This window comes from Macrobrachium nipponense, chromosome 24 (assembly GCF_015104395.2).
Source record: "Macrobrachium nipponense isolate FS-2020 chromosome 24, ASM1510439v2, whole genome shotgun sequence".
NCBI lineage: Eukaryota > Metazoa > Arthropoda > Malacostraca > Decapoda > Palaemonidae > Macrobrachium > Macrobrachium nipponense.
In genome coordinates this window covers 21659065-21668395 of record NC_061091.1, presented here as the reverse complement: position 1 = coordinate 21668395, position 9331 = coordinate 21659065, and the positions used below count along the sequence as shown (strand labels likewise).

Below are 9331 nucleotides of genomic sequence, written 5' to 3'. Positions count from 1 at the left end.
TTTTGTTATTTGTTAATTATTTGTAAATGTCAGTAAATGTAAGTTCTGATTGTGCATAGAAACCTTTTAATTGCTTTATATTGACAATTGCAAGTTTTTTTTTTTTTTTTACACTGGTTGTATTCAGATTTACAAACAAGTTTAGTCTGGTTCGCTAGGAAAATCCATTTTAAATGGGGTTTCCTTACTTGGATATGTCTTTGTGATAAGGGATAGATACGAGATTACAAACTTACCTTTACATTTCATTGTTGACAATGATTTTCTATTATATTTATTCTGCTACTTTCTAAGGATGAAAGGATTTGAATCTGAACAAACTGGAAGGGAAACAAAAGAAAAAAAATTTGTTCCATAAGTGGCTGTGTCATACTGTGAAGCTGAACATTATAACAAAGTGAGCCCTTAGAGACGCCACAATTCTGTCTTATAAATGTTTGTACAGCTTTCTCTGATTCTGCCCATTCCATGGGCCATTCTTATTCATTATTCCCTTGTAGCTTCCTACATTACTAATGTTTTTATTGACCCTACTTTTCATCTTTTTGTCCCAACATCCAATGATTGTTCTTTTCACATCTTTTCCACGTCAGCATCCTGAATATTTTCTTTCCTCTCCTTGTAGTATTGAGACTGATTTCATTCTTTGCAAAGCATTATCTTTAGTAAACATTTTACTTGTTTTGTAGGTTTTTCTGCCAAAGCTTGAAATTCCTACTCTTTTCATTTGGCTTTTGTACATTAATTCCTCCATGTGTCCCTTTATGAATACATTTTTCTTCGGTTTCCCTGTTCAATTTGATGCTGTACAGTATTTGCTGTCCCTTTTTCTTCATAGTCCATTGTGGCATTGTTCATACTTGGAACAAACCTTCAGTCTTAACAATAGGATGATTTTTTCTTGCACCAGCTGGAAACTGGTTAACAATCAAAGATTGTAAAGATAGGAATCTGTGTCATCTGGCAACTCATGCGTATGCGAGGTGGAAGCTGGTCACTGACTAGGCGTAGAACATGTGATGTATCAGTCTTTCTTTGACCGCCTAGGAGAGTAGTCGCTTACTTCCTAAGGCGGTTGCTTTGTTTGCCCGTGATTTCTTTGTTTCAGTGTTTGTGCCTTGTTGATTATCATGAAGTCTTCCAATTTTTCTAGGCCTCGTCAACACGTGCCCCGGGCATTCTGGGATTTCTGTGCTCCAGGTTTTTGGCTGCTACCATTATAAATCCCCATACTACATGCAGTAGGTGCTGATCTAATTTTTGCACCATTACTAATCTTTACCTGGAATGTTGTTCCTGGCCTGCGTTGCAGTGGAGTGCGTTCTACAGGAAGAGGGAGCATCGTAGAGTATTCACTTGTCCTTCTTGGGAGGGTTTTTCACCTCATTTAGATGGTTCAGCATTTCCTCTGCGTCGGTTCTTCCGCTGTCTCCTTCCCCCTCTTCCATCGATACGTCATTGGAAGTATCGGGAATTGCACAAGATGAGGTTATGTTTAATGTAGCCCCCTTTCCAGCGGGATATAATGTCTTTCCCAAGAGGGAGGAGGCTACTCCTTCCGCTTCCTTTATTTCAGATTCTGGATCAAACAAGATGGCGGCTGTTTGGCCGTCTGTAGGCGTACAAGGTGCCCCCTGTTTGGATGGCCTTCTCTCGCATTTCTTGGCTGTACATACCCTCCTCCTCCCTAGTAGGATGCCTTTGTCAACGTTGACGTTTATTCGGTCACCCTTTATTGCTCCGTCAGTGAGGCCATCAACCAGTGCTGCCATTTGAGATGTTGTGACGTCACTCCCAGCATCCTCTCAGCCTATGATGTCAGCTGTGGTGGCATCTCTACCTCCCATTGTTGTGTTGTGATCTCCATCCTTGCCTATGACGTCATCACAAGCTCTTGCTGAGCCATTGGAGACATTTCAAGCCATGGTTGAGATGCTGGACTCTGGCAAGAAGAGTCGTAGGAGTGATTTGTCTTCTTCTAGCAAGAGACATCGTAGAGGTAGTAAGCATTCTCCTCCATCTCCTGCTTCTTCATCTCCATCTTGCCTCTCGTTGCATGTCCGTGTACGTGATTCGTACTGTGAACGTGTACGTAGTTCGTCGCACAAGTTTGTACACGATTTGGCTCGAGGCCATGTATGGGTTTCTTCGCATGGCCGTGTTCCAGAGCCTTCTGTTTCAGTATCTTTGGTAGTTAGGGACTCCACTCCAAACAGTGGGAGGCATGATGCCCGGTTTCCTAGGGCAGCCAATACCATTAGGGAAGGATGAGGATTCTTCCAAGCCCTCTTCTCATCGTCGGTCTCCTTTGCTGAAACCAGAGGAGGGAGAGAGCCAGGAGTTTCTGTCTTCTTTCTCAGAGGTTATTGATCTCATCGTGAGTGTAAAACTTTTAAGTCTTCCATGAACCCTGTGGGTATAGAGGCCTTGCTAGGTCCAAGGCATGATGCTAAGGCTTCATTTGAGCTCCCCTTGTTGGGGCATGCTCAGTCTATCTTGCAACATGTTAACACCTTGGTTTCGGACTGAGATGGATTTTAGTGCGAATTTGTGGGCCAACCTCCTCCTGGCTGGGAATAACGCAGCCTTATTGAAGGTGATGGGGTCAGTAGATTCGGAGTCCTTGTCTGCTCTCCAAAACAGGGATCTCCTTTTGTTGCAGCTTCTATTCCCAAGAACTCGTGTAGAAGATGTGGTTGACTGGCGGCAAGCAGATACCAAAGATAAGCTGCTACATCAGGCGGTGTCTAAATTGGAGGTTTGTTCTCGTCCTCCTCCTCCCCCTCCGCGATGGCAGACAAGACGGTCTTCTCTTGTCAAGTCGACCAGGCGTTTGACTTCTGTGAGAACCTCTTAGTCTGCTTCTCCATCAAAGTCAAGACAGCAACAGCGTCCCTTTCAATCTCACCCCTACAAGACTGGGGGGGGGTGCTCTAGAGGAAGGTGGAGAAGGTCGTTGGTAGAGTAGGTGACTATTCCTCTCTTGTTACCATGGGTTGGGTGACTATTCCTCTCTGTTACCATGGGTAGGGGGTTGCCTGATGGGCCATTGGGCCAATTGGCATTGCATGGAGTGGAGAAGTGGGTAATAGATGTCGGTAGGGTATCTACTACCCTTCAACTTCTCTCCCCCTCTTTCGGACAGACCTATTCTTAACTTGACCTATGCTCACGGCTGTCCGAAGTACATTTCTTTTTGGTAAGAAGTGTTGAAGATGCTGGACAAGGGTGCAGTGGAATGAGTGCATCGTCCTTCACCGGTGTTTTACAGTCGGATTTTGCTGGTTCCGAAGGCTACAGGCGACTGGAGACCAGTGAATGACCTTTTTACACTGAATGACTTTATAAGGAAGACAGAGTTCAGGAGTGAGATGCCTTGGACAGTTTTGACAGCAATAAAAGACAACTTCTTGCTCTCAATATACTTGAAGGATGCTTACTTTCATATTCCAATCCACCCTTTGTCCAGGAAGTTCCTTCACTTCAGTCTGGGAGAGCCAGTCTTCCAGTCCACGGTCCTTTGCTTTGGATTGACTGTAGCCCTAGTCTCGTCATGGGCTCATGCTCAAGGGATTTGCCTATTGAGATACCTCAAGGACTGGCTGGTCTTGGCCAGAGAGCTCTCTATCTGGGTATGGATATAGTTACAGCAGCATCAAGGGTTTTTTTGTCATACCAGAGGCTGGAAAAGTTCTGGTCAGTGACACACTTTCCTGTCACAGTCCTAACAGCGGACTCACCAGTGGCAGGTCCTTCTTGAGATTTTGTCTCTTTAGAGAAGCTGGTCCCTCATGGTCACTTTCACCTTTGCTCTATACAGTGGAAACTGAATGACTTCTGGTCTCTGGTGAGAGGTTCCCTTCTGCAGAGTTCCTCTGTCAGAAGAGGTTAGGAAAGACCTTCATTGGTGGTTGGACAACCAGAATCTCACAGTGGGAGTCCCTCTATGTTCACCACCTCCAGACTTTCTCCTGTTTTCGGATGCCTCCATCAACGGTTGGGGCGCTCATCTTGAAGATCTCCTTACCTCGGGTGTTTAGAGTGCGGAGGGCAGGCTGTTTCATGGTGACATTTTGGAGTTGAAAGCAGCTTTTCTAGGTCTGTAGGAGTTCAGGGAGAGGGTAGAGGGTCATTCTGTCGTGCTGATGTCAGACAACTTCGGTGGTTGCCTATGTGAACAAACGGGAGGTCTGGTGTCTCGTCAACTCCATCAATGACAGTCGAGCTATACCAGTGGACGATTGACAGTTTGGTGGAGCTCTCTGCCTGGTACATTCCAGGCAAGAGGAATGTGGTGGCTGACAAGCTGAGTCGTGGGGACCAAATCCTGGGCATGGAGTGGTCTCTGCATCAGGACGTGGCAGACAGGCTTTTTCACATTTGGGGAAGGCCTATACCTCTTCGCCACTCGCTTCAATAGGAAGCTGGAGGTTTACTGTTCTGTGGTCCCGGATCCTCTTGCTCTAGCAGAGGACACCGTGCAGCATCCTTGGGACAATCTTGAGGTGTACGCCTTCCCTCTGTTTTGCCTCATCCGTCAAGTTCTGAACAGAGTACTAATGAGTTCTCAAAATCTCAGGATGACCTTGGTGGCACCTCTGTGGCCTCAAGTGGAGTGGTTCCTGGACCTTCTACCTCTGACCTTCTGTCTCCTCTGTCAGAGGTTTCAAGAGAAAGTCCTCCATGGCAACAGCTCTTATGCCAACCTCATGTGGAAAGGTTTCACCAATCAGTAGAGTCCCTGTCTTGACAGCTGGAGACTATCTAGTATCTCCTCTGAGCGAGAAGTTTTTGTAGTAAGGCTGCTGGCCAGATGTCTGGCCATCTCAGGAAATCTTCATCAGCAGTTTACCAGAGGAAATGGGCAGTCTAGTGTGATTTGTGTCGTCAACAGGGTTTCTCTCCACTCAGAGCTTCCGTTCAGCAGAAAGTGGATTTTCTGATCTTCCTCAGGGTTGAGGAAGCTCTTTCTTTTTCAGCTATCGGAGGCTACAGAGCAGCCATGGGTTTGCGGACATCTCTTCATCCTGGGAAATCTTGTTGTTCACGAGTTTTGAAGATTCCTGTTCTCCAAGAAAACTCAAGCCTCCTGTGTGGGATCTTTCTCTAGTCCTGAGAAGTCTCACTCGAGCTCCATTCGAGCCCCTACGTTGGACTTTAGACAGGGATCTGACTCTAAAGACAGTTTTCCTGTTGGCCTTGGCTTCTTTGAAAAGAGTTGGGAGCTTCATTGCTTGAGTTACGATGTTAAACGCACCAGGGTTTGGGGGTCTGTGGCCTTCAAATTTGTGGCTAAGACCCAGTCTGTGCAGGCTAGAGCACATGACATCAGAGGTATAAGTTCCTCTCTGGCATTTAAGAAAAACTTCTCTGTTCATTGAATTTTGAGCGCTAGTTCTTGGCTACGTCAATCTACTTGCATTTCATTTTGCATAAAAGAACGTTGCCCACAGGTCTTTGGACACTTTTTCCTTGGGTCCGGTGGTGGCTGCCCAACAAGTAGTGTAATTCACCCAGTGTAGGACAGTTTGTGTCGTACTTAGAATGATTGTGTGGAAGAGAGAATGAGTGAGTTGGCTGGCCTCTTTCTCTCTCTTTTTTTCCTTCTTTTTATGGACGGGTCGAAGAATTGACATGTCATATGCTGGAACTGGTCTGATACAGGTGAGTAGGGTGGTCATACTGGTGGTAGTTTTGTATTATTACTATACAATAGACAAATCTGCTATTCAGCAGCTAGTGCTCTTCTCTAGCAAGGGGAGTGAGAAGTGGTGACTGACCTCTGTAGCTTGCATGGTTTGTTGCTTGAACAGGCAGTTTTGTACATGAACTTCCCTGCCAGATATATACTTAGCTATAGTCTCCGACGTTCCGACAGAATTTCAAATCTCGCGGCACACGCGACAGGTAGGTCAGGTGGTCTACCTTACCCGCCGCTGGGTGGCGGGCGTATGAACCAATCTATCTCTCCAGCCAGATTTTTTTCTGTCGCTGAAGCGATAACAACTGTTGTCGGTTCATTCCGATATATTCTTCATTTCTCGCTTGCCTGGAGATTGATTTGGACATTTTGGTGACTTATTCGCTCTATGTTGGCTTGGCATACGCTGATTGTGGACCGTTATTGACTTTGCGCTGGATTTTCCTGTAGAATGTCTGATTTTTATTCTGTTTCCAAAACTCCGGTTTTGTTTAGAGTATGTTTGACCGATTGGATGTAAGGTGAGGTACCGCGTTGCCTGCGGTTGACCCTCACACTTTCTGTGTTAAATGTAGGGGGAATGAATGTTCGTTTAGTAACCCGTGTCAAGAGTGTGAGGTTTTGAACGAAGATGAATATAAGGCTCTTTCTTCTTATATTAGGAAACTTGAAAGGGATAGGGTACGTAAAGCTTCTTCAAGGAGTTCGAGCAGGTCGAGAATGAGTGAGAATGAAACTAACATTAATGTAGTTTTAGAACCTTCCTCCCAGGTCTCAGCTCCTGCCTCCCCGCACCGAAGCCGTAGATTCGTCTTCGGAGGCGGCGGCCTCAAAAGCTTCCTTGTGTTCTAAGGAAGACAAGAATCTTCGTACTGATCAAGGTAAGAGTGTCAGTGATGATAAGTGCAGTGTACCCAGTGATGTGGAGGGTGCGTCTGACCGGCTCCTTAGTGCCTCCAGGCCTAGACCTCTTCCAGACTCCCAGTTCCAGTGGAGGAGGAAAGTCAAAAGCCGCAGGAGGGCTAGGGAGAGCCCCCACCGGTCAGGCGTCCCCTCGGCAGATCCTGAAGTTCGCTCCCAGGCTGCCTTGGATCGTAAGAAGAAGAATATTCTTCGCCAGTGTTTTTCGTCATCCTCTTCTCCTTCGCCGAAGCGTGGTTGGAGCTCTAAGGAGGCGTCACGCCCGTTGAAGAGGGCTGCGGAGGCTCCCTTCAGTACGTTAGCGTCCAGCCCAGAAGACTTTTCTGATGTAGCTTCCTTGCAAGCAAAGAAGCCTAGGAGATCCGGTGATCGCCCTCCTTCTCCCGCGCCTCGCGCTGAGCTTGCTTCGGAAGAAGATCCTGGGGACTCTCCTTCTCGAGTGCTAGCGGGCCTACAAGCTCAGATCACAGCCTTGGCGGACTCCTTGGCATCGAGATCGCGTAGAAGGAAGGATTTGTCTCTCCCGATCAAGAGATCGAGGCGCGTTTCGTCGGAAGAGCGCTCTCCTTGTAATCAGCGTTCTCCTTCTTTTGAGGATTCTTCTACACATCGTAACATTTCACGAGAGGAACACCAACTCCCGCTCGGATGGTGTCGAGACGCCATTCGACGGATAGGCGCTCCTTGGACTATGAAGATATTTCCCCAAATCGGATTCCTGCCTCGTAGACGCTCAGCCCCTTCTGTTTTTCCTTCTTCTAGAGTTCGTGCAAGAAGAGAGAGTCGCTCAGGTCATAGAAGACTTAGTTCGTCGTCTCCGTCTCATCTTCTTCTCCTCGTCTTCTCAGAGAACCTAGGGAATGCCCTTCTGAAAGTAGGCGCACTTCTCCTTCCGACTACTGTAGTCGGGCATCGGATAACGTGACTGGTAGGCGCTCATCGCATGGAGTTCGCTCCTCCCCTGTAAGACATCAAGAGTCTAGTAGGAGCCCTGCTCCTGGTAAGCGTCATTCTTTTAGTAGCTGTTCTCCTGGCTGGGAAAGACACCTTGATCCTCGTTTGCTTCGTTCTCCTAGTAGGCGCTCTTCGTTCTCGAGACTCCCTACTCCTGATCGGTCTCCTCTTGCTAGAAGTCAAGAACGCCTCAAGCGCCCTGATTCTGTTAGGCGCTCGAGCCTTACAGACGTTCTCCCCTTGGTAAGGACCAAGATCTCGCAGAACGCCCTGTTCCGTTAAAGCGCTCGGAGCGTAGCAGCCGCTCTCCGCTTCGTAGGCATCAAGAGCCTCTCAAGCGCCCTGCTCCTGAAAGGCGCCCTATTTTTAGCAACGTTTCGCCGCTTGGTAGGCGCCAGGATTCCACTAAGCGCCCTGTGACAGATAGGCGCTCGGCGCCTAGTAGCCGCTCTCCTCACGATCGGCTCCAGGATCTTAGCAGGCGCTCTCCCTCTCGTAGTTTCCCTAGGGATAGACGTGGTCTTTCTAGAGAAAGGAGTCCTTCCTGCATTTAGGAAGGAATGCGAGTTTAGACAAGAATTTTCGGATAAGCGTCCTTCTTTTACAACTCGTCGTTCTCCTGTACGCCTCTCTACTTTGGAATCTTCTCCTCATTCAAGACGTTTGTCTCCTTCATCGCACTGTACCCCAGCTAGGAAATCATCTAAGGATTCTCATAAGGATCCTCATCCCCGTTCTCCTCCTCAAGAAGACCAGGAAGCCTCTGAGGAAGAAACTAATACATCGGCAACAGTTTCTTCGTACAGAAGCTCACAGAGCTTCTCCTTCAGGAGTTCGGAGAGTCTTTGAGCCCTACTGCTCCTCCTTCTCCACACTCGTTGTTCTCCACAGCGAAAGCAACGAAAGGATCTTCGTGTGTGAGAATGAAACCGACTCTTTCTATGAAGAAAGCGCTCAAGAGTTTCGGTTCATGGATGCGTACTAAAGAAGAAGCGGGGAAAACTGTTTGCCTTCCCTCCGTCGAAGCTTTCAGGACGGACAGGATTTTGGTATGAGACAGGAGAACCCTTGGGACTGGGCCTTCCGTCTTCAGCTGACGCAGATTTTTCGGCACTAGTAGACGCCACTAGAAGATCAGCTTTGAATTCGGCCAAAACTACGTGGGCAATGAATGAAATAGATCACATTCTAAAAGGCATTTTTAGAGTCTTGGAAGTTTTCAACTTTCTCGACTGGTCCCTCGGAGTCCTAGCCAAGAAAACTCAAGGACCGGACACGTTTTTCTCCGGAGGATTTGAATTGTGTCTTATCCTGTATGGATAAATCGGTGAGGGATGGGGCCAGCGAAATAGCTTCACTGTTTGGAGCAGGGGTCTTGAAGAAAAGATCAGTATTTTGCTCATTTTTAACAAAGTCGGTCTCACATGCTCAGAGATCGTCTTTGCTTTTTGCCCCTCTCTCTACACAGCTGTTTCCTAAACACCTGGTTCAAGACATTTCGAAGGCTCTCTCTGCCAAAGCTACGCAGGACCTTCTAGCGCAGTCTGCAAGGAAGCCGCGCCCTACCTCCAGACTAAGACAAAGAAAGCTAAGCCGACCTCTCAGGAACCCTTTCGAGGGGCATCTACCTCTAGATCCTCTTCGTTCAGAGGTCGGAAACCAAATAGAAGAGGGAGGACTTTTACGAAGTCAATCAAACCTCCCAAGTAAGACTCAAGTCCTTCAGACAACTGTAGGCGCCAGGCTTTTACAGTT

The 9331-nt window shown here is 47.4% G+C and overlaps 1 protein-coding gene across 1 annotated transcript in view; it reads left to right on the top strand.

Annotated features, from left to right (window-relative positions):
- Positions 1-9331, top strand: part of LOC135202474 (AF4/FMR2 family member lilli-like) — a 101477-nt gene that overhangs the window by 27652 nt on the left and 64494 nt on the right.